The sequence below is a fragment of the Sinohyriopsis cumingii genome, chromosome 2 (genome assembly GCF_028554795.1).
Source record: "Sinohyriopsis cumingii isolate HCF-2022 chromosome 2, ASM2855479v2, whole genome shotgun sequence".
Lineage (NCBI taxonomy): Eukaryota > Metazoa > Mollusca > Bivalvia > Unionida > Unionidae > Sinohyriopsis > Sinohyriopsis cumingii.
The window spans coordinates 43,468,198-43,495,425 of NC_142962.1; positions in this window are offsets into that span (position 1 = coordinate 43,468,198).

Here is a 27,228-nt window from a genome sequence, read left to right on the forward strand (position 1 = left end):
ATACAATACAATTACAAGACATGTGCTTTCCTGAATGAACCCTGATGTACATTTCCAAGGCATGTACTTTCCTGAATATTATATTATACACTAAATACTGCATCGTGGGGGACTGAAGAACCTCATGGCAGCTTAGGGACCAGCAAGTCAGCCAGTCAATATACCTTTATGGTATGGAGGCGACTGAACGGTCCATAATCTGGCACAAGCCTTCCAACACCATGCAATGTGTGTGTATGTCTGTTTCTCTCTGTGTGTCTGTGTAAGTGTGTGTGTCTGTGTGTGTGTGTGTGTCTGTGTGTGTATGTGTCTGTGTGTGTCTGTGTGGGTTCTCCTTTTTTGTTGGATCTTTATAAATTCGTGGTTGGTTGCAAACGCGAAATCCACAAAAATGGTGAATTCACTGTATTTTGAACATTCTCTGAGCGAAAAAGTCATATAAAAAGGTATCACTATACCAAGAAACGTTTATTGCAAATTTTTTTGAGTACAAAATAATAGATAAATGGTTGGTCAATATCTTTAGGACTAAAATGTCTTACAGTAGGTACTAAAATGTCTTACAGTAGGGACTAAAATGTCTTACAGTAGGTACTAAAATGTCTTACAGTCTTACAGTAGGTACTAAAATGTCTTACAGTAGGGACTAAAATGTCTTACAGTGGGGACTTAAATGTCTTACAGTAGGTACTAAAATGTCTTACAGTAAGTACTAAAATGTCTTACAGTAGGTACTAAAATGTCTTACAGTAGGTACTAACATGTTTTACAGTAGGGACTAAAATGTCTTACAGTAGGTACTAAAATGTCTTACAGTTGGGACTAAAATGTCTTACAGTAGGTACTAAAATGTCTTGCAGTAGGTACTAAAATGTCTTACAGTAGGTACATATTCCTGTGTTGCGTTACTTTGTTTCTGTCAACTTTTAGCCTAACTTGACAGGTTGCCACGTCTGCAATCAGGATAACGAGATATCCGTGTTTTCACCAAAGTGAAACAGATTCTTCCGTTGCAATTGAATGCCGGACTAGTGACCGAAAGGTTGCGGATTCGAATCCTGCTATTGGATCAGCTGGGTCAACTACCGTGGTGTGTCCTCGAAAAAGGCACTTAACTCGAATTATACGCAGTAAAATATCCAAACATATATAATCCAATGTATATATAATATACAGTGCATGTCCTTTTGTACCTGGAAAGTTTTTTAATTTTTATTTAAATCATGGTCAAATTATCATTAGCACTATGATGAAATGTACTTTTGCCCCGAAAACCCGACTCATTTAACCTTTTTTTCAGAAAAAAAATGAAGGATATAAATTTCTCTTCTGGACAAAATAGTTTGGTCTTTTATCTCCAACTGACATTTATGTGCTAAAATGAAATAGAAGTTATCCATTGATAGCGTAAGTGTACATCGGCTACTTGGCGGCGAGAGGGTTATTTCAATTGTATTATTAGCAGTTTTAAGGTCGATGTACTGACAAGATTATACTATCTAGTAATCTCCAAGTTTTAGTGGATGACCAGATCTTGAAACATCTTAAAATTGTAATACTTCCTATAAAGGCTCATTATGACAGCTAAATGTGTGATATCTATTCACCAGATTTTTCAAGATAAGACTGACAATTAATTCAACGTTTCGTATAAATATCAATTCGCAGTTCATTCTCAGTTTCAACAACGCACAAGCTATCGAGTGCATTATCTGAGACAATATACAATTCTGACAGGAGTTTTGTAATATATTTTTTTCTGTTTCAAATTTCATTTTGTTTTTCTCAGTATTGAAAGAGGCTTTCAACATTGCTTCGTACCGAGTGACTTGTTACTTGGTGTATAGCGTCGAGGTAACTACATAAAAAGCACATTTATATCGTCTACGTAATTACATGCAAAACAAAGATGCATGAAAGATCGAAGAAATCTTCAGTTTTTTTGGTATCCTATTTACTGATGTTAGATGCAAGCTACAATAATTTGGTCGAAATTTTTTTTATTTTATTATACGGTAATTTCGCAGTAGACATTTATCTGCTTCGTCGGTCTAAGGTCTTTTCAATATATGTGTACCCATAGACAATCGTTTCATAAATTCAGCGATATCAAGCGAGAGGCATTTATTTACGTGCATGTAAAAACATCAACAGGCGAACATGCAGAGTAAATGATGTGGTATACAAATGCGAAATTATGCGCATAATGTTACGTGGACGCATGATTAATTAGGAAAATACATACATACATACATACATACATACATACATACATACATGCATACATACATGCGCACACGCGCACGCACGCACGCACGCGCGAGCTTACACACACGCATATATACACACACACACACATACATACATACCGCTCCGGTGGCCTAGTGGGTAGATCGTTCGCCTCGATGCGGGAGGCCGTGGGTTTGACCTCCGGTCGTGTGTTACCAAAGACTTAAAAAAATGGTACTAACAGCTGCCTCGCTTCGCGCTCAGCATTAAGAGGTTAGTGTTAGAACTGGTAGGCCTGGTATCAGGATAATGTGACTGGGTGGGACATCATGCTACATGTCTGTGGCATGATGTCCCAGTGCTAGACATCACTAAAATGTCACACGGCAGACATCATAGCGATATGACTGAAAAATTGTTAAAGCTACGTTAAATATCCAAATCACACACACACACACACACACACACACATACATACATACGTACGTACTGAAAAATTGTTAAAGCTACGTTAAATATCCAAATCACACACACACACACACACACATACATACATACGTACGTACGTACATACATACATACATACATATATACATATATGCATATATGTACATACATATATACATAAGTACGCACGCACACACATGTACATACATACATACATACATACAATGAATCCAGGAAGCACTGCACCAGTGCTACTTTTTCATCTACCTTGTAACCTTATATCTCGCTGTGCGAACCAATTAACCGGACTGAATAAGCAGCTAAAGTTTCAGAGTAAATTGATACTGTGGTTTGAGGCAGTCAATTTAGGCTTGATTGACACGCCTTCAGTCACATTCTTAAATGCAGTCAGTGTATCAATTTTAATAGAAATATTAGCTCGGAAATAAAATGATGATAGTTTGAAAAATTGGCTATAAAACCCAGGGACCTGAGAAGCCTGGTCACCTTTCAGCACCCTTAGGTAGTTATGAATACTACCGGTTTCGTGTAACCTCAGATTGAAAGAGTTTAAGATATCCGCACAAAAAAGAAATGCTAGAAATAAAATCTTCAAAAAATAAATTACAATTTATTTAGCCCCTTTGTACAACAGTTTCCAAGTGTGATGGTAATATTTATAAAGCAAAGACGATTGAACCGAGGCGAAAAGGGCAACTATGGCCTCACAATACTTTTTAAAGCTGAAGAATTATAGTTGAAGTTTGTGGAATTTTTTTGTGGTCATTTTATTATAAGATTACTCTATTATTTACGTTAATATAAAAATAATGTTTATGAATGAAACACGTCTAGACAACCACAATGTTTGCTTTTTTAAAAGTCGTTTTAGACTGGTTCGAAAACAATTGTCGGCCGTAATACATTGGTTAATTTTGATCTGCTGTCAAGCCCATGGTTATTATTACGTCATGATAACTTCATTAACGTAACAATGATTTAACGAGGTAATCATCACTAACAGCAATGTCAACAATCATTTCAGACTATTAAAACATAGTGATTTATTCAAGTTGTTTATTAAAAGTTACAGGAATGACATTAAATATTAAAAGTGCAAGTATCTCGTCGACTGTTCACCGCAAAGTACTTTGGAAACACTACAGTAGCTAGCGTACATGTACCTTGTTCACTTAGCGCTATGTAAGCGCCTCTCATATTTGTCAATTTTATAGATAATTTTATTCATTACCCCACGCCGACCAGATCGCCAGACGCAATTGCTACGAGTCTAACAAACTAGTTGCAAGCACCGGATCCCTTTACATTGCTTTTAGATAAATTGCTAAGAAAAAATTGATATAAATTTTGCTTCTGATTTGAACAAAGTAACTTTCTTCATTGAAAAAAGGTGTTAATGTGAACTTTTGTAAAACTTAAAATTCGCCATGCACATTAGAGCACTTCCGTTTTCAAACTTTTCATTTTCGGAGACAAGCAGTTCTTCCATGTAGTCCGCAATACCGTAATAATTAAATGGATGTGATCAGTTTTTAAGACACCGCAACTTTGATATCTTGCTTTCCATATGGCATACCACCTTAGTGTTCGTTACATGCGATGAGATTAAAATCATTTATTCTTGGTCGAGACATTCCAAAATTTATTTTACTATGACCAACTCAGGAGAAAACTTTCTTGCAATGGACCTGTTTAAAGAACTCTACAAAGGCATCGACCTATTTTGAAACTGTGGATTGCGTTCTTTGCCTTGTGACAAAGTTCTGCGACATTTTACAACTATTTCCCCACTCTTGATGTTTCATCACTCACTGTACAGAGGTAGAAGTTTGTAGAAAGCATCAAATAGTTCAGATTTCAACAGATACATTCGATTGTAACATCCTCGAACGCCAGTCGAATAATTCTATCCTTGTAACGATATTTCACAAGCAAGTTTTTGGTGGACGAAGATCCGGCTAGATGTCAGGAGACTAGATCCTTATAAAATAATAGACATTAATAGAACGCTCTAGGACGTTTTAACCATCAATGAAATATCTCCAGTTTTGATTTATGATGTTATTTCTGCAACATTTTAATGAAAGCATTGAAGAAATCGTTCGTTTTAAATAGCGCCAAACCTTTTCATTACGCTGCTATTAGTGATGATACGTCATGGAGTCGTTGTGACGTCAACAAAGATAGTATGACATTAAACAACTTTGGGTTTCGAGGCTGATTAAAATGTCAATTATTTATATTTGATGTATGTTTTGTTTTATTCTTCTTTACTTTTTTGTTTCGTTTTGTTCTTTGTTTTTTCTTGTTATTTCTTATTTCTGTTTTTGTTTTTGTTTCTCTAGCAAGCAGCGGAATTTGCTGAGAACATTCCTATTGCCAATAGAATGAGGCTTCGTGTTTGTCTATTTTAGAAACTAGTATGTCGCACTACTAAAAGAGAAACCGGGATTCCGTCATCATAATAGCAGATAACTAAAAACCACAGATAAATATGAGAAAACTGAACGAAAGTTGAGCATTACTAGCTCTTTGTACCATCAAAAAGCAAAGAACATCATTAGAAAAAGCTCTTTATTGACTTATATTCCTTCCCAATGCTATTATATATGGATAAATACGTTGTGCGATACATCCAAAATAGGCCTTAAACCTTCAGCCAGTACCATCACAATACAATTCTTTTACCTGGATTTGTACGTGTAACATTTATATCAGTGACTGAGAACTAGTTTTAAGTCAGTTCACTGCCCTGTTATGCGGTTTCGTCAAATAAAATAAGTATTTTGTACCATGTGATAAATGAAGAATTGTATCATTGGGATCATTCCAAATAACATTTATGAAATTGTTCGCTTAAGCTCGTAAAAGAGATAAACGATTCTTTTTTCCCCCCCATAAATTTCGTCGAAATTAGCGCTCATGTAAGAAAATCTATAGTTCCATATATTGTTGTTTGCAAGAGGTCGGAATATGAAGTTCGAACAAGTCGCCCCACTGTAAGAAATCGCTCTGACGGCTAATTTATAATTTTACGACATTGTTATGTATTTTATATTACGTCATCTACTCTTTTGTTACCTTACAACGGCGTAGGCCTTCTCTTCGAACGTAGCTAGCAGAGAATCCTTGTTTTACTTCCGACATATTATACTAAATCTTTACATTTTACACCAAAGTCACATAAGAGAAACGATTACAATAAATACAGTCTTGATTGTAATCCATGATGCCATCCATGATAACGATGAGGGTTAATTATTGTTCTTCTATTAATAATAGAATTGCGTAGTATAATTGCATGACAGGCAAATTCTGTCAGGACTCATTACGTCCATGTGCTATACGTACACGCACTTCTAACCAATTACCCTTTTTTGCTTGGTACAATTGTCATACAATCATAGAAAGTATCTTCTGAGTGAATATTTAAATGTTTGGATTTTGTGCGTTTTGTGGATCAAGCACCATTTTCATTTTAAAAGACACCTATTACGTCCGTACCTTTTATCTCAAATGATCGTCTTTGTCCAACATCACTTATATGGACATGTCCGTCCTCGTCTCAGGTAATGTTGGTGTAAAATGCTACTTTGAAAACATAGCCGGGGTGAATACAGCGGTGAATTCCACTTTGCCATTATGAAAACAATCCCTGAGTGTTTTACACCTGGTGTTGCAACCAACGCTTGATCGTTTTCCCGTGCACGTGCGACAATTTCATCCTGGTCTCGAGTTGGTAGTGGTACATCATGATTATTCCAACAATCAATTTCTCTTTAGTGCTTAATAAGATTATATTTTAGTGTATACGAGGGTTTGTTAACACCACTTACGCAGATATTCGTCAGTAAGCGGAACAAAATCATCATCAATGTTAGCGTCAGCTGTCAATTGGTCTAACATCCCGTCGGTAAATTCTGCAACCTCATCACCACGGTTAGAATAAGTTACTTCTATGTAAAAATAAATTTAATCTTAAACAGAAACGTAAAAGACGGCTAAGTAACCTGCCCGATAGATGGGAACTGAATTTCGCCTTTATCTGTCATTGATACTGATGCTGTATACGTGAAAGATTTTGGAAGACAGGTGTCCGGTCCGTTACGCGTCATCACTCATTCACTGGTCAGATTATTTATCAATGCTGCTAATTGACTCGATCCACAATCATAACCGGATATAATAAAAGAATACGGTCCAGACACGCGCGCCATTAAGATATTATATTTACGTTTATGAAAGCCTTTTAAATTATCAAAAACAATTCGACCAGTTACTGTTTCAAATTCAGTTGTTTCCTCTTCTTTACTTGCCATCAATTTTAAGAATGTTGTAAATGAACTTCCTACGCGCGGTGGTGTGTGGGCACATTTTTATCTGTTCATCCACGTATTGCTTCATTCCATCACTTCTGAATCAACGTATTCTTTGGTATAAGGAACCGACACAAACATCTCCCTGATTGCAACATTTTTAGTGACGTCAGCCAGGTTCTTTGCTATAGCCCTTTGAGTCTGACAACAGTATCTTAACTTACCACAATAGACATTTTAAGTTTACCAGTTTTATCTTCAAAAAATCACAACCTCAATTGGATCAACACCAACAATAATAACATAACTCGTAATCTCGGTCAAATCCGCTTTTGTGGCAAACGTACTCTGATCCACATCAGCACCGAGTCGGGTTGAGTAACGTCCGTAAATATTAAAAGACATTTTATATAATATGAACGTACTTCAAAGTGAAATCAGTAAATGCTTGTGGGGTTCGACTTGATGAAGACTTACTAAACGCCAGTGCGTGCAACATTTCAACGGCAAGATGACCGTTTATTGATCCATCCAACCTAGTTTGTAATCGTATAGTTGGAAAAAACAACGGTAGACAACCCTGTCGTCCAGGTCTAGCACTCGTGCCTGGTAACCGAAAGCGTTTTCCTTTTTATAGACCTAACAGGTAAGTCTTCCATTACCTTTCTCAGTGCCATCCCGAATGCTATTCCGACAGCCTCCAACGCTGCCACTTTTTCAACCGCTGGAGCCACTGCTTCTGCTAGCAACGCTGGAAAAGCTGCAATGAATTGAAATATCCTACCGGTCTTTAGCATTTGTATCACTTCTGATTAGCATCATTTTAGCACCACTGAGATGTTAATGTGTTTTGGCCGCATTAATATGATTGAGTTGTGTTTTATTAACCGCACGTGGATATTTCCCATTAATTTTGTTGGAGAAAGTTTTTATAGATTTCCCAGCTAATTTTTACTGCGGCCGTCCTGCGTGTCGTGATTAGATATTATTATTTAAAGACATAACCGGTTCATTTATGTATTTTCCACAGGCGCCTCAAGGACCCTCATTCGATCACTCGCAACCTCCAAAAACAAAGTCTTCTCAGAAGGATTCACTCCAAAACATCCATAATTAACACTGTCCTCACATTCCCGTGCATGAAAATACATATCAACAAAAAGACTGCCTGAACACCTCCAGGTGGTACAATGAATGTAATAAATATGTTACAACGTAATAAGGTCATGGTAGGAAATCTGCAAACCAGTGTCAATGTTTTGATGATTTCCGTATACAGTCCCAAATTGTGATATGCATGTCCTATTTGACTGGTTTCAATGTTATGCAAACTTTCTTTCCGGCGGGTTCCTGATGATCGTTTAAACGCAGAGAAACTTGAATCACTTCTAAATTGTCAAATATAATCTTACTCTTCGCTTGGTCATTGTCTCGATTTTGTAGGTATAAACGCCACGGGCACATATTTTGGTGAAGTAACACCATGCTGGATGCTTATTTGCTATATATACTCCCCTGTAATAGCACTTAGCGAATGAGCACCGGTGGTATGAGCGTTGACGCGGTTTCCTGCTATATAAACCACAACAACCGTGATTCTGTAGAAAGTGGAGGGGATAACACAGGCATCCTCGAAGCGATAGCACTTGAGGATTAACCTTCAAGAGCCGTCTCACGAATTGGTAACACGACTTCCATTTGTAATAGGAGCTTTGAATATTGAAGTCACACATGTAATCAGATTAAAACCATCTAATTGATTTGATAAAAGGCTGCCATGGTTACTCAGGAAATGATTTCACAACCACCACCAATGGAACCACTCAGAAATACTTGTATTCTGCATATGTATGCAGATGGAGTTTTATAAGATGGGCATTGTGCTTGAAGACATTCCACGTATATGTTAAGCTGGAGATCCTATTGTACAAACCACACGCGGGATATAGCCTTTTTTATTTTCTTGGAGCGACCAACCACAATCGAGTACATTTTAGGTCGACGTCACACGTATTCTTCAATTGGTTTTACCGAGCATTCGTCTTTGAATTTATCAACAATCTTTTTATTGACGTTTGTAAACAATGAATGTTGTTTTCGGATAATCATCTTCGCTAGCAAACGTTCTGATATGATAACCCTATCCATACCTTCGCAGATTGAACAGATATTTCACTCCTTTGTACTAGCGACATATATTGTATTTCATGTGTTGCCTCCTGTAGTATGTATTGCCAACTAACCGTTAGCATGTGACAGCGTTGTATTGTACACTGGCCAAAAATGGTGGAGGCAATTGACTTAAAAAGGATGCTTTGTAAGTTTAGCATCCAAAGTATGACCATATACCAGAGAGATGCCATTACAGGTGTACTTGAGCGAAGTTATTTGTTCAATCACAGACCGGCAATGGAAAATTGCTTATTTATCAGTTCATTCAAGTTGTGTGCTCGTCTTGTCTCAATCGTGTAGGAACAATGTTCAAATTTGAACAGCTTAATTTTGATTAGATGCACAGACCTGAAGCACAGACATATCTGATTGATACCCCAAGGTGTAGTTAGGGGTATCATATAGGAACATTGGCTAGAGAAGATGTCGGATAATTTATGTTATCAAATTCATTGCCAAGAGTGCATTATGCGATATCATAATAAACGTCATCGGTGGTTACATGCATCAGCAACGAGTTAATGTCGGTAAAAAAAAAACATCTTGACACGATCTATAAAAAGGTTTGATCTTGTTGTAATAAAACTTGTACATCAGCAGCTTCAACAAATCCAGCACGGAAGATACAGCATAGATTGTTTTTGTGAGCTTGAGTTTCAATTTTAACTGTAAACGGCAGCAAGTCCACCATCCAACATCTTTCGTGATTCAAAGACTGAGTCTGCGATGAGTCTTTGAAGTTTGTCTTGTTCACTATCATGGACAATGCCTACTCGAATCAATTCTCGCAGATTCTCCGTCGTTTTCTCCGAAAACAGCATTGTTCATGAGTTTACAGAAATCTTTCTCAAATTCATATGCGGTCTTTTTTCTCATATCCAATACTCATGTGTGTATACGTGCTCACCCAAGCTTGTTGGTAAAATCCAAGCACTCGATGGATCCTAGTTACACACATTCCCAACCGCAAATAAAACTGTGGATTTCGTAAGTGTAGTACATAGTTGTATTGGGTCCTGAGACTTGAAACATGTTTAGTGCATTCAATAAATTTACCTCCGGAATCATTCACGATTGCATATTTATACGGGGTCAGCCACCCACACAAAAATGACTCTTGCGCTAATTGGAAATATTTGTGTACATCATGCAGTTTTTCATGATATTCTAGATCAACTTCAAAGAGGTATCTATAGTCATTGTTGTGTGTTTTACACGTTTATGTGTTTTTATATGTCAATACGTGTTGGATAAATCCAATGAAAAAACCTGACAGGTAACGGTTGCGTCATTGGCCATGGTAAAGATAATTGGTATCAGTATACATGATGTAACTGTTTGGGTTAACAGGGTCATACCCATCTATATTTGGTTTGTTTGCGTGTGAATGTCAATGAATTGCCATAGAAATCCCGCCACGAAGTGAGCGCTTGACAAACAGATGTTGGTCAATATTGGGTTGTCATTACAACTCGATTTTGCTTTTTAACAACAACGCATCCCATGCCATTCATGGTGTTGATAAGTAATATAAGCGATTGACCTTATACACTTGCATGGCATTGTCATAATATTTTTTAATAATTCAGAAATTGTAACGAATCAATGAAATGTTCACCCAGCCAAAACGTCATGTATTCTTTCCGCATAGTTTGGAATAACACTTATTGGTGATTTTGAAGCCGTGGCTGCTGTTTGCATTTATAAATGGCCATCATACTCACACGATTATGAAGTATCGCGGGACTAAATGAACTGTGTGTGGCTTCTTTATGCGTGCCAATGACGTGACAATGGTCACGTAGTTTGGCATTAGCCCCTAAGGGACCATCGCAGATCCAGCAAATAGGGCCCTTATAAGCCTTTTTGATATCATCATTAATCACAATCATATCAGCGGGCGAATAGAGGTTCTTGTCGAATCCATTTCGATTGAACTTCAAAAGATATAAGAAAAACCCCAACTGTTTCCTGGACACGATACAACATTGGCGGCTGCATCAAAACATAATCCGAATGGGACTTGTTCAAAGGTTTGTGATGTATAGTCGCTGAAAGCATGAGCTGGATTCGAACGCTTCGTTCGCTAAAGTTTTGAAACATTCATTGTCAGCCTAGATGATATATATGACTTTTATCTTTCGTTTTAGTGCAGTAAATTTTAAATTATTTTTTCCGAAATGTGGTATTATTGCCGCTGCGTTTTGTTTCCACTGATTCCACCACAGCTGAAGTTATAGTCAGTGTGCAGTTGGTGGGTGTTAAATACATGCATGCAATATCTGCATGGAAACGGTTTACTTGTGTGCTTGCTTTGTCAGTCAAGCAGCCGGGCAAGATTCTTTATCCATACGTAATGAAACCAATCATATAATTCAGCTGCAACAAATCAATCTGGGCTTGTTCAAGCAATCCACGTGAGGATAGTGCAATCGGACAAAAGCCTTTAACCCCAGGTAAACATATTAATAGTGATACCTGTATTAAGTGTTTCACATTTATTCCGTGTGGCCTTAGTAACCTGCGCAGGAAATTCTGTATCATCAAAATTATGTTCGCCCGGATGCTGTGGCTATTTTCGAGGCTGTTTTCATTGTTACGAGCTGGATAATAGTGCTGGCAAAATCAATCATTCAAAATATATGTTGCAAAAATTCTTTACGTTTTTCACTGATACTGGTATATAAATGGATCCACGAATCGGTTGATATGGAGAGCTGTATACCTCGACAGGTAAACATCGGTCAGGAGTCCATCATGATTCTGAACTGGTGTATTTTTCCAATGCCTTGAGAATCTTTTGAATTCCTTTGTCGATTTCGTCTTTTATAGCCTTTGTGTCTTTACTGTTCAGGACTGTGCGGGCACCGCTCTGAATCCACGGTGTTGTAATTTTAAATATATGCTTGTCACCACAAAGAAGTATAACCAAATGCGCATTAAGGACAATATCTGCTTGATCACCAGAGCGACCGGAACGTTTGTAACATCGATGTGATTCCAGAAATCATATTTGTTAACAGCTGTTGAGTATCTGTGCCTGCATTTAGGTGTATGGGATAATTGCTACATCATTTTCTCATTCGCCACTTCGCGTATGAAATTTGAATTCATATACATGTAATTAGCGTGCTTTTTAACGAACATACGTAGCAGCTACAGTAGCAATAGTAAATGCAACACGGAGACGGTAGTTTTGTTCAGCCTCAAACACATTTAATAATGTAAGTATATCAGCTTTTCTTGCTCATCTTGGTATTCCTATCTTACGCTCACTTGCAAATTGTTTTAGTTGCTTGTACCGTCCTTGTTTTATCAATCGTTTTGTAATAGTAGCCGATGATGGACTCTCCCGGACACCAACATGATCCAGTGCAACTATAAGTCTCAGTAATTCAAATATGTCAGCTTTTCACACAAGGCTTCGTATTTGTATTCAATGCTGCCGTGCGATTTGTTTTAGCTGATGCACGGTCAGCATGCTTATTTATGTGATGTGTTCTTGCACATGTAGAAGAGGGGTGGAAGTTATTGTCAGAAAGAAATTGAATGAAAACACAGGATTCTGTATTATTAACTTGTTTGATGAGATTGTAAAATTAGATGTGCATACACCAGCCTACTCTTTCCGACATCGATAGAGTCGAGAGGAAGATAAGAGTGAAAAGACAGAATTCCCTAGGTCAGTCGTGCAAATATAACAAAGTCAAAGTATATAGGTACATAATTAAAACAAAGACAAGTGTTGTGTTTGATGCTTTACACTTTCGTGACTTTGTGTTCAACATAAATGATATTAGTGAACCGAAAATTTGCTGTGTATTTACAGCATAACCTAGCTATTTGGACATAGTCTATAGAGTAAACGTGCTAAGAAATCGAACAATGAAACATAGCGTATAAGACAGAAATTGTTTGAGGCCGCAACCGCCATAAACAGGAATACAGCAAATAGAGCTTGCTGCATTTCTGGCAGCCACATAAAGATGGGTGGGGCAAAGAACAAAAATATGCAGCATCAAAGAAAAGAAAATATCAATGTTGACCACAATTAAACCGATGAATTATATAGTGCCGGGGCAGTAGAGCACCCTCATACTCCCCGGTAATTAGGATATATCCAGCATGTATGGAGGATTAGGAAGAAACTTTAAAACAAATCCGCGTACTTCCAGAATGCGCTGTTGCTCTTCCGCAGCTGTTAGAGTACCCGCATACGCTCCTTTCGGTCGAAAAGGCAGGTAGACACAGATTAATCCGGGTGGAGTGGATGATATCTCAGCAAAGCACGGTCGATGCCCAGGGGTCTAGGTCTGTGCAACCCACGAGACCGGAAAGATAAAGTAGCACACACGGCAGAATGGCGATCTTAGAAAAAGTGATTGGAGTGTTACAACGCTGAGACCCTTTTGCCTAACCTTATATATTTCTTACATGCATCTGATCTCCAGCCGCCTAATTCCCTTATTTGGTTGTCACTGAAACCTTGTCAGGCCGCCTCAGTGGCGGCCCCAATTCTGAAACTATGGAACTTGAAATGGTTAGAGTTAAAGCCACAAAAGCAAAGCGCTGTTCTAAGTTCTGTACTAAATTCTACTCTGGAAACTGGTTGCCCATTTTGGTTCATAAAAAGCGGCCTTGGAGTATTACCCCTGAGGGTTAGCTATGCTTGTAAATGGATTATCGGACATGTCGCAGGATTTTGTTGGGCAGCAACATGCAATATATATGGTTGTCCCGAGCTGTGTTTGAAGTGTCGAAAAGTGATTGTAAGACGCTTGTGGGAAAAAGTGACTTGAGATAATTGTATCAAGTTATCATTCTGTTGTACAGTTGTTTGTACTGTAATCTCTCCTATTCTGAGAAAGGCATGGAAAACCAATGTAAACATGTCCGAATACATGGTACGCCTGAAAAGGTCTGAGATGGTATGCATCATAGAAACTGTAAGCTTATCCAGCGCAATTTTGTCAATTGGCAAACGGACATTATGAGATTTACTTTTGTGAATGGTTTGAATGAGTTTTTGAATAAGGAAATATGAAGAAGGGTCTGCGAAGTTTTTGCACATATCCAACTGCAGAAACAAAAGTGGATATCGAAGATGCTGCATATTTCTTGTTGATTAAGTGCGCTATGAAAAGGGCCAAATTGGTTATTGAAACTGGGAGAGAGAACTTGGTCAAAGAGTCTGATGTGAACTCTTTATATAGCGTCCAAGCACGCTTATATGTGGTTGGTGTAGCTGGGTGTAGGATATTTGTAAGCAAATGGTCAAGAGTACTCTCTAGCTGGGCAAGGTTGGAAGAAGCGAATTCGATGAGGGTGTGAGTCCGCATAGGAGCCATGGCGTGGAAACTCGAAACCTGTTGGCGAGAAAGATCATCGGCGAGTCTGTTACGTATACCCGGTATGTGTTTTGCCCTGAACAAGATATTTAATTTAAGGCAATATAGTACAAATTTACGAATGAAATGCATAATTTTTGTGTCCTTAGAGGCATGCCTGTTTATGATTTAAACTAAAGCTTGATTGTCAGTGTGGAAATATATACATTTATTTGGCTCATATACAAGGAAAATCGTTCTCGGATTGAAAGGTCCGTCAATAATTTGTTTTAATTTTTGTACTCTAATAAGAGCATAAAATGTAATCACTTTAATCCTAGCTTTTACTTAATTTCTTTTTGTGTCCATTTCGGGTGTTTCTGTAGTCATATGTGTATGTGCAATTACAGGCCCAGGAATACCTGCCCCCGCGAGCGATAATATTCACGCACATATACGCGTGGTTGGCAAAGATGGTTATGTGCTTTGACTCCAATACCACATTTAAGATAAGATCGAGCACCTGTGCTGGTACGTAATACCAGCAAATGTGATTTACACTATTCCTAGTGGGATGTTCTGCCACAGAATTCATGTTTTCCCAGGCATACACGTTTACGTAGATTACGTCATAATGCCTTTGAACTTTTACATATGTAAAAGTTTATCTAATTTAGATTCACAAACTTAGCTTATCGTACATGAATACAGTTGAGTAGAGATAGCAATCCCCATTCTTTTTATCATTTCCTCTACATCAAATGGTACACTGATACCGAAACAAGGCTGATATAGTCCATTATGCAATGTTATGGTAATTCTAAATTCTAAATCAGGCTTTCGCAAATAAACAGGCTCACCTTCTCGGAATCATCATAAAATTCATCTGTAAACATATATGAAATATATTCCAACTTACTATCTGTCTACGGTAGCTCAAATGACCCACCACACCAAGGTATTACACGAACTCGAATACGACCAGGCTGTATGCTATTGTATCCAATAACATCAAAATGTCTTGGAGTGTTTGAAAATGTCCTCAATAGCTTCATTGCAAGTACCAACAGCTTTTAAAAGTTGTTCCCGGTATTTTGCTCATCTTCTTCTTTTTCGTTGTATGACATTTAAAAAATAAATCGAGCGTTGGTCAATTTCGAATTCTATTGTTACATTAATACCACAAAAAAATTGTTTAATTGATATGCTCTTTGATGTCTTCATTACCCCTAGAATACTCACTCTTAGCATCAGATGATTCATTTCTTTAACTCTCCTCGCTCATTTTTTCTTGCACAATATTATACTGATTTTGTTTATATTTTCCTGATCATTCGCTAGACCAAGTTTACATAGTTCCTATTCTAAAACCGTTCCAAAGTTAATCAGTTTATCAGTATCTTAGAGTATATGTCTGAAAAGGCATATAATATCGTATGAGACTCCTTAATAAGCCTGTACGGAGCAATCAAAACAAACAGTTATGTAAGTTTTTTGCAACATTTTCTATTTTCCAGTCACCTGGTAGGTTAACCCCAGGTTTTAGAGACCGCCATAGTTCCTTCAAAATAGTATGTGCGTCGATCTGACTTTATGTAATTCTTCAATATAAAATCTATCTCTACTTTATTTTCTACACTATTTATAAAATGTTCTCTGCCAGTACAATATTACTGCTACAATGGAGGTCTCGCGCTGCAGTCAGCAGAAATCAATTACCTGGTTTCTGTTGTTTCTATAGTATAGTTGAAAGCAATATTATAGGCCTGGCTGAAAACTTTACCATGTGGTTTATTATTCATAATAAACAAAGAGATGCATATAATGATTAGCGTTTTGTGGTTTTGCCTGTTATTTTTCTTAGTCTATCTTGTACGACTCTGGTTACTTGTTTGGGTCACATCACTTCCGTGGTGTATTAATGCCAATAATCCATGGGTAGCATAAATTATGTGGCTTGCTTGCCAGAAAGAGTAAATGTCAGGGGAGATAGAGGCCGTGACCTACGTCAGAAATAAAATTCCAAAATAGACAAATTCACTCTGCTAAATGAAAACCATTGTGAGGGATATGGCAACATATTTCAGTATAAAAGTTGTAAGCCTTTGGATGGCGCTATGACGTGAATCCAAGATAAGCAAGTATAATTTCAAATGACCCATTCGGAACAAAATTTGTGGCATAGATTCATCTGTGCAGTTAACTAGTGTAAAAGGCCGATAAATCATTCCAAACTGTTGTGATTTGATCCGGAATTATTATGTACACATTGCTGAAACGACCATTCCGCTGACCGTAACTCAACAGCCGCGAGATATACCGTTAAGTGTCGTACATGTACATTGATGTTTGCGGACGAAAATGTCTGCAAGCAGTTTCACATTTTAAATAGTAAGCAAGGTCAGCCCCCCAAAAAAACAGTCAGTATCAGTACAGATGTGGGGCTCTTTCAACGGTCTGCTGGCGCAGCTGCTAGTTACTACACCCTATTTCATGAGTACAGTTTGACGCAAGAGCAGCTTGATGCATTAGCAGATATATTAGCAACTTTTAAATCGTCTTCAATGTTGTTACTTACAGAAAGGAATAAATAAAATATTGTGAAAGATGCACTCAATTCATATAGCAATTTCGCATATAGTATTAGGGAGCACCAGTTTACCATCTGATTATGCCGACATCGTATGAGTTTGATCGCACGTTTGTGGGTATCACTCCATCATATTTAATCAAATAAAGTACTGAAGAAAGTTACATAGCTCGTTCTTCGTCTATCTTTAGTTTATTTATATGTATCTATAATTTATCTCGGAATTCGTAAATGACAGCATAGTTCCATGCTGAAATGTGCACTGGTGTTTTAATTATACAACAACGACTGATTTTTGAAGAATCAGCTGCCTTTGGATGATTTTACACCGTATAGTAAGGTCAAATAACTCTACACTAACTAACATTGGTGAGATATGTCTGTATAATGTTTTTGGTAATGTATCAAACTTAAATTTCATAAATTTGTACAATCATTCATTGTTATTGCCTAGTGTACATAAAGAATCACTGCCAGAATGAAAGAGAGAGAGAGAGAGAGAGAGAGATATGCAGTTCGACACCGATATAATTTCACACCGTTTTATAAAATGGGTTAATTTATATCTACATGGGACGTATGCTGCACACACAATGTACACCAAAAAGTTCAGGAATTCACGACCACCATGTGCTACATAATGACATTATGAACTGTTCGTACACTTTGAAGTAGTTTAATCCTTTGGAGCACTATATACTCGTGCAACTATGTCGAGCTGAACACCGAATTTCTGGTCAAGGCCATGTTACATGTTATATTGGCATACGTATCCGAAATCCGTATGAGCCATCCGGCCTGTGTTTATCTTTAGCCAACCAGTGGTGTAAAAATGACATTAGCACAGCACATGTCATTGCGATTTTGTATAGGGATTTGGCGTGGTTTGCTGTGTGCAAAAGTTTGACTAAATAGGAGAAAATAGTTAAAGTCATAGATTTCAAAGTAGTTTACGAATGCCTCTGGAAACATCTGTACATAGCAAACCTTGTATTATCTATATTATTTCGAAACAGGTCACTGGTATATAAATTATATATAAAATACCTTTAAAAGAGAGATTTAAAGCAAAACAAGAAACAAAAAACCAGAACTAAAACTATTCAAACCGCAAGTGAAAGTTTTGGTTTCAACATGGTTGCTATTATAATAAAGTACGTTAATAAAACAATCAGAACCAGCCCGATGATCCAAAAATAGAAATGTGCCTTCATGCTTGTCGGCTATTACGTGAGAGCTGAGTTCTGACTGTATGTTTGGTTTCAGCAGTTATATATTTTTTTGTTTATTCCGTGTTTCTTATTCATTAGCAAAACGATAACTGATATGCACATTATATATATAAATGTATATACATATATTTTATTTTTTCGGATGTAAAATTCTGTGAATATGTTTAGAATTGAGATAAGGAGGGAGTGAGTGTGAAGATAACGTGCATGACACCAATCTTTGGTAGAACCTAGATTACTGGACTCTCCATAAATGTCCAAAAATAAACTACCAAAAAAAAAAAGAAAATACATGAAAGCGCCTTTCATGTCGCATGATTGGAACGAGAGTACAGACATGGTATGAAAGATCGACAACTCTTCTGATACAAATACACAAGGTTGGTCCTGTGCTCATCTGAAGTGGGTAAGTGTAGGTTTTGTCACCTAATGAAGCGATACAAGAGATGTCGCACGTAAATTACCTTTAATAGGTTTTATTTATATTGGTGTTTACTTTAGCAGATAAAATCTTGGTGCCCGTTTATTTAGCATAATTATAAGACACGGAAAATTAGCCGCGACGAAGTGATTTCTAGTTTTTCACCTTCACATTATTAAACCACTATTGCATCTAGATAAGGAGCCAAATGGAGACACGATCGAAATTTTAACAAAATAGGTACCACTTCAAAGCATTTTGTGGCTATCCATGAGTTTGTCGCGTAGTTTTCATTTCATCTATAACGGATGAATTGAGATTCAATCAAAATTTGTCAATGGGTGGATGTAGAAAGTAAATTTATTCTGACCATCGATCATTCATCCCCGGTAAATGATGGCCCTGTGTAGTCATGATTTCAGCATCGTCATATATATATAATCAATTCCCGGTTATCAATCCTTGTTGCTTTTCTTTTGTTTTGACTTTTGGAAATAAAACTTGAAAACGCTGCTTACAATCTTTGATAAGCAAAAATATAAGCTAATGTATTTAATCTTCTTTCTTTAAAAAGAAAATTCAAATAAAACATAGATGATTGATTTCTAAGGTATTCGACACAAATTAATATTTAAATGGTCCACATACATGGGATACCCAGACCGGCTTCGCCACGCCTAGAACGGCTATTCGATGGCCGGCCCCAAGAAGCGTTATCAGTGGTATAACGCGGATGTTCCTGTATCAGTGTGGAATCGTGGATGATTCTAGGCGTTGAATGCATCAAGCTGGTTCCCAATTTAATCAAGAAAGTAAATTATGTAGTCAACGTTCGAAAATTACAGTTCTATCTACGGTTGGGTCTGCTTGTATTGCAAGTCCACTTGTTAATGCGGTTTCATCAATTTAGGTGGATGGCTTCATACATCGAGATGAACACCGGCACGGTTCCCGTGAAACAGTTTGAAAAAAGACTTTTTCAGCCTAATCAATACCGGAAAGACTGCTGCACACAGGCACGGATTAGTAACTTATGCATGTAACTACCAACGATGTTTATGCGGATATGTGCCAGGCATCGATCACTGACAAATTCGACGTCAAGCGAGTATCCGAGGGCTCTTCGCTGTTTAGCAATGAATATAAAGCAGTAGTGAGGAAGTTAAAGAACAATGGTCGATGAAACCCATTGAAGAATACGTGGCACTGCGCCCAAAATGTACTTTGAATGTGGTTGGCAGTACCACACGTGGTTGTGAAAAAGGATATCTGGCACGATATGTATGTGTAATGTTTGCTAGAGAGGCTCGAAACCACACGCGGAACCAATCTTATCCAGTGAAAGAAACATAACATGGGTGTGTATCGCTGTATCAATGTAAATTTGTCCCAGCTGAAGACCAAACGGTCGGTTTTCCCTGATGGAAATATTGCTAACACCCACACGAAGAGGCATCTCCCGATTGTGAATCATTTTGCGATTTCAGAATAAATCTTGGTAGTAGTTCTGTATCTCCGGGGGAGACTTGAAATTCCTCTCACACGAATGCCTCTTCATCAGTGGACATTACAGGATAGCGTGTTGGCTATCCCGGAATATTAATCCGGTGCGAGATAGTAAATGCATTAACGGACCATACCAACCAGTCAGTAGCAAACGTTGTCCGCCTGCACGCTTCTGCGGGGCATACATATACCAAATTATCTCGGAGTGAAGCTAATCCCGGTGGTTATAAAATTGTTTTATGGGCAACGGTGACAGCGTTCTGTCGAATCGAATTAGCGCTTTTTAATGCGATCCCACGTGTGTTTGCGTTGTTCAGTGCTATTATGACTGACATATGCCATGTTATCCACTCGCGAGACATCTCGAGGGTGCTAGCTCTCAGGTCCGAGTCATTAAACACACCCGTACATACTGCTGCCTGAAAAATCGTTCCTCAAATATACAGTTAAATTGTTCCACAGAAGCCTAGTCTCGATGTATATTAAGTGTTCCATTACGATTCAGCACCTTATGTTTTTGTAACAACAAAATAACGGCTCTGAAAAATTCTTTGCCAGGTCCACCTGCAACACCTTCGGCCATGTTGACTGCGAAAGTGCATTGATACAGTCATGCACATCTGCGATACTCGCTGAATCTGCTATCATGAGGAAGAAATAAAAAATGAGCCTGGTGAACTTGCTTGGGGAGAGGAGGTCTTCACATGAAGCCACCTACGGAAAATCTTTCTTATCACGGGTAGGTTGGCCAACCAGCCTCGAGCGACCAGTAGGTTATGATTTTACGCGCTCTCTATTATTTAAACGTCAGCTTCACTCTTTCAATAGGGTCAGGGACTGTAGTATATTGCAGGCATATTCCACTCGTCAGCTACCCTTTCTTATCCATGTTTATTATATTTCGATTTTACTTTCAACGGCTGGACTTTGTCCGCCTCCATTGAGAATGTTGACTTTTATACCTCATTTGATGAACCATTAGGCGATTCTTCCTCCGACACCTGACTTTGCCATCGCGTTCAAGTCATTGATGAGATCCGCATCTGCACGTTGATGCCTAAAATATATCACTTGATGTCGGTAACATGCAGCATCGACGCAGTTTACAGGTTTTCTCTCCAGGCTTCGATCAATGATTAGAATAGGATATGCAACCATGTCCCAGACCCGCAGTAATTTTATCCAAGGTGATCTTATTTGCTAGAATATTTACTACACGATGTCTCTGGTAGTTTGGCGACTTTTGTTGCTTTGTTGCTTTGCTCCACATCGGAAACAAGTTCCCATGATCACGGCTCTATTATTACATGTTACAACCTGGGTTGGATTTGCAGTACGAGTTTTGATGCGGCTTTGAACACAATCTGAATGCATTACTGAGTTATACAACGATTGATAATTACCACGGCACTGTATCTGTAAGTTTCTACATTTTACGTCTATGTATTTTGTGTAGATAGTAGAGTTTTAATCATAAATAGTAAACCTGAGTCTTTGCATATGTGTATGGTTTTTTACATGATAATATTTAACCTGTCTTTTTTTTACACGTTGAAAAACGGCAAAAGTGTTAAATAAATAAAATTTATGATGAAACAAAAGCAGAAGAAAATGTACATAGTTTAGTCTTTATTCAGTGTCTACTGGGCGCTTCTTGGCTTGTATCTTGTATTCATTAAATGCAACATCTCTTGTCGCTTTCCATCAATAGTCTGCGAGCATTGATGGGCAACATTTGCCCTGGTAGAGTTTCTCGATTGTTGCAATGTCCTGGTGAAATTGCTCGCCGTGCTAGTCGCTAACTGTACCGCAGTTCGGTGGGAGAAAAATCTAGATTAGAGTGCAAAAAATATATCTTTATTGACATTTTGCAACCAAGTCTTCTCTATATATTGAGGAGGTTTTCCACCAGCTCTCTGTAGTTGTCTACCTTGTTGATTCTCAGAAAATGTGATTTTAATTATGGACTCCGTTGAATGCTGCATTGCTCACGATACCAACGATTAATCGCTTGGGTAAATGTCCTTGGAACAGATGCTCTTCGATCTTGGATCGGAGCTCAGTGGCAATAGTGAAGGTTTTCACCTCCACGCATCATATCGGATACTTTGCGGTCGTTCTGCTCAAAGTGTGATATAATGTCGTTTCCCACTTTAGGTAACACTTCCACACGTCGCACGTACAGTCTGGCTTCCTCGATGTAGGTTTTGTAATCGGCAGCACCAGCCATCAAATGGAAAGTGGTACAGCTGAAATTCAGTGTCAGGCGAACATCCACGCCGTTCAGTAAATACTTCTCTTGTAACCACATGTCCACATGCAAGCGGTCAATCAGTTCTAAACTTCGGCTTCCAGCAATTTTCTTTCGACGTACGTCACATCCCTTATTGGTTCAGTCTTCATCTGCCACCTCATCGAACTTGCCCGCTGTGTCAGGTTTCCATACCGCGCAAGCATTCAGATGGGTGTTTTGGGGCTTCTTTTTCGTACGTCAAGAAACTTTCCAGGTACGCTCGATAAGGGCACGTATCCATGCTGCTGCTGATCAATTTGTTATTCAAGTACAAGTCCACTTCGCTGAACAAGGAATGCATGCAATTGTTGACGGAAGCTACTGCTTCATCGCCATCTAGATCGCTACCATCCGAATCGTTCACTTTGACATTCAAATACAAGTAACTACTGTTCAGATCGATGTAATCTTCGGGTTGTCATTTGATTTCAAACTCAAATGGAGCTGAGGCTGTCAAAGAGGAGATGGGATGAAGTTTAGCCCATTGGGATTCTTGCATCATCATCATGGTGGGCGTCGTGGCAAACAGATCTAGTTCCGATTTGTTTGTATGATTTAATATACAAAAACGTCTAAGTCTCGAGCAGTTCTTTTTTTCAGTCGTTCTATCTTTATGAGTGTGAAGTCTTCTAAAAAGGTGTCAGAAAAGCGGGAATGCCTGACTTAGTAGTGCCCAGGGCATTTATAGGAGTCTCGCCGCCCCGAAATGTCTTTGCCTGATTGAAGCAAGACATTTCTGCCTGCTCTCAAGAAAGCTTCTTAAGAGTTTTGTTTGTCGATGATGACATTTTGGAGATATTCTTTACCATGCTTCAACGCGGCATCTTTCAATGCATGAAAACCTCGTGTCACTATCGGTTTCAACACGGGAGCCATCGAACGAAAGGCCGATTTCAACATATCTCCTAAACCATGTCTTCGCGTTCGAGCGACCCCCCGGTACACTGGATACATGACCTACAATTCGTTAGAGAATCCTTTCCGAAAATCAAGTTTCACCACGACGTTCCCTTTGGAGAATGGAATATTTTGTCCCAGATCTCCTTTTATAGTGATGTTGACAGTGTCGAAATACTACTTACTGACGGGTAAATAGTGAGGATATAAAAATTCGGGGTTAACTTGATAGGTATTTCCACCTTCAAGGTCACTGGCCATGGCACTATCCACTTTGAAAGGACTGATACGCAGTAACGGTACGGAGATGTTCCCACCACGTTGTATTCCACCACGTCGGAGTACACAAAGATCAAATTGAGTCCAGCGTTCAATTCTACCGGGGAACCAAAAGCCCTGTAAACGTCCATATTACTGTTGATCTTTGGGCCAAAATATTTTGCTACCAATCAGTGGATGTCCACCCAAAATTTGAAACAATCTACCATTAAACCTGAGGGACAATGTCTCGGTATCCTGAAATTTTATCAGTAGGTTACGAACCACGTTATGATACTCAATCTTAACACTTCCTTTGGCTCTGTTCAGGGCTTTGCCAAAGGCTAATTCGAACCTGTCCGCAATGGTGTGTGTCCACCAAATGTTCACTACTAAAATAATAGCCTGACGGAATCTTCAACGTGTAGATGCTGAATAACGGATTGCTTGCTGACTTTGTGTCACCTGAAAACCCGATTTAATTTATTTCTTCTTGCATTAGGGCGTTCTGGATTTCGACTTGGACAGTTTTTTGCTTTTCAGTGATGTTTTTGATTTGCGTAAGATAAATCATTTCCACCAAAGCCACTTCCCAATGCGCTTCGTGTTCCAGTTGGAACTGTTACTGGGTAAGGTTCAGTAAAATTGGTTGTTGCTCTTCATAATTCCAGATTTCTGCGGATGTCCGAGAGGTCACTGGAAGTCGGAGGAGTGTCTCCTCCAAAATATTGTTGTTGTTGTTGTTGTTGTTGGAGTGGTGATTGACGCTGGACGCAAGATTTACGTTGTTCCCGTTCAAGGAGTATTTCAGGGAAGGATTGATAAGAAGGTAACCGATGAAACTGCTCAATAAAATGGTCCACAATTGTTTTTCTCCTTGTTGCAAACTCAGATTAGCAATGGCCGCACCGATGATACAATACACTACAAAGATTTGGCAGAAAAAGACGATTTGCACTTTAGGCACACGTTCTCCACACCTCACCCACAAAGTTGTTTCTTTTTAGCTTGCAGAAAAGAATTAGGTGAAGGAGTGGTCACTGAAGTGGTAGCGGTAGCTGAGGCTGTGTGGAAGAGCATGATGGTCACTTCTTTTTATAGTCGATGACTTGCGAAGCGTCGATTCAACAATCAAAACTGGATGGACATTCTTTCCAACGCACTTTGACTTCTTTGACACGTCATTTTCCCACTTTACGGGTTCTTCGTTTGAAAATGCGTTCGATCTCGTACACTTCGTCTCCTTTTTTTGTTACGCATTGTAACTCAGGCAAGTAAAACGTTCTTTTTAACACTTCTCCATTCATGTCTCCCAATTAACCGACGGTAGGATGACGGCCACGCCCTCGTCGAGTGACAGGAAACAATTCGATTGTCCATTTGTCTAAGTAACCTTTGTCGAAAAAGCGTTTAGTTTTGCCAATGCGCACCCAATCTCCTACTGCCAACACTCCACTGTTTTTATTAACCACGTAAGAGGTTGACCACTGGGTCGGGGAACCATCCCAAGGTCACCTTAAAATCAAACATTTCTGGTTATTAGATAATCTAGGGATAATAAATATAATCTACAGAAAGAAAACACACACACACACGCGTCCATTCATACATCATATGGCACACACTCTATGCGACATGGACTTTGTGATATTACAATATTTTGTTCCTGTTTACCATCAAGTCAGATACAAGTTACATGTTCATTATTGAGGTCCATTTTTGAAGAAATTGGTCCTGTTTTTATTTACCTTAGCAATGTATTTTTCAATATTCTAATGCATTGCAACTATTTGCTTGAAAGCAAAAATAGAAAGAATTTTCAATTTTGAACCTGCAAGTTTAAATATAACATTTTGCCAAAATAAGCAGGAAATTACACAAACTGTCCAGTTGTTCACTTCCTAAGAATGTTTCTTTTTTTGGACAAGTGTACTATATTTGGGCAAAAAGGTGCAAAAACTTCAATAAAGCGGTACTAAAACTGTGAAGTAATACTGCAATCATAAAAGAGATGCTCAATACTTTCATTTTCACTCTTACAGAAAGTACATTTGTTGTAATCTAATATGTTAATTCTTTTGAGAAAATCATTAGTAGCGATTATTCTATGGATTAATTTGAAGTTAAAAGAGATCAACTTGGTATCCTTAGTACAGCATTTCGCCCGGCTAAAATTCTCAGACCACTCCTCACTACTTATATTTTTATCAAATACTTGCATCCAAGTTTCTTGCTTCGCAGTGCTTTGCCTTTTTGCTTTTTTGAAATATCTTCGTAAACAAGCTTGAGTGAATTTTGTTTTTGCAAGTTCATTATTTTATCCTTCTGCTTATCGAAATGATTATGTCCTAAATGGGTCTTTTTGTGGCGTTTGGAATTTTCGATATTATTGAGAAGTATTTTAAAAAATCATTGCTTTAAGTTTTTTGTTTTATTATTTCTAAAGGTATTAAATTACCGTGATCATCTACTGGATCATTCACAATTTCAAAACCGGCTTCTGTCCAAGATGTTTATTGATAGAACATTGGGGGGGGGGGGGCGACAAAATTTTAAATACACATGGATAGATACTAGTTATGACTCTGTGGTTCCTCATTACAATTAGATACTGTCAAAATTACATCTCTCCAAAACCGTTTTTAATGAACTTACTACATTCTTCTAATTTCCTTCTCCCTAAATAACCAAATATCCTTTTTATTTCTGAGTATAGTTGTATTGACTAAGTTCTACCACGTTCCCATAAATGAAAATATGTGTATCATATTTAGTCCTCCCTCGTGTTCTGGAGAAACTAGTATATCGCGTTTTATTCTCTCTACTTTTCCATTCAAACTTAACCAATGTGCGATTTAGTCCTACTTCAACTTTTGCTGATTGGTTTGGAAGTGCTGTAAAAAAGATATATGCATATGGGCAGAACAAGTGTTTTTACGACAATTACCTTACCAACTATTGACAGATGTGTTTGACTCCAGCCTGCCAGTATTCGTTTCGCATTTGTTAGTTTCTTCATAAAATTAATTTCCACGATTTGTTGTAAATCTGGAGAAAATTATATGCCAATCAGTGTAAAGTTAGAAGAGGACCAAATTATGCCCATTTCAGGACATATTCGTTCATTAGAAAATTTCCTGTTTCCAATCCAAATATCTTTTGTTTTTGTTATAATACATTTAAGCCCAGATAATAGAAGAAACAAAAACTTGCACGACATTCATATCTGCTTTAAGAGAAAGTTGAGATCCATCAAGACGAATAAAAGCGTCATCCGCATAATGACCCAGTGTATATTCAATTGCGTCAAAGATTAGTCACCGTACATTCACATTTTGCTTTAAAGTTATGGCTAAACTCTCAACCCCAATGATAAACAAATAAGGTGCAAGGGGATCTCCTTGACGACATCCTCTTACAAGTCTAAAAAACGATGACAATGTCCATTATTTTAGAGTCATTACACAACAGTTTAAACCACTTACAAACGGAATCATCAAAGTTAAAAGATCGTAAAGC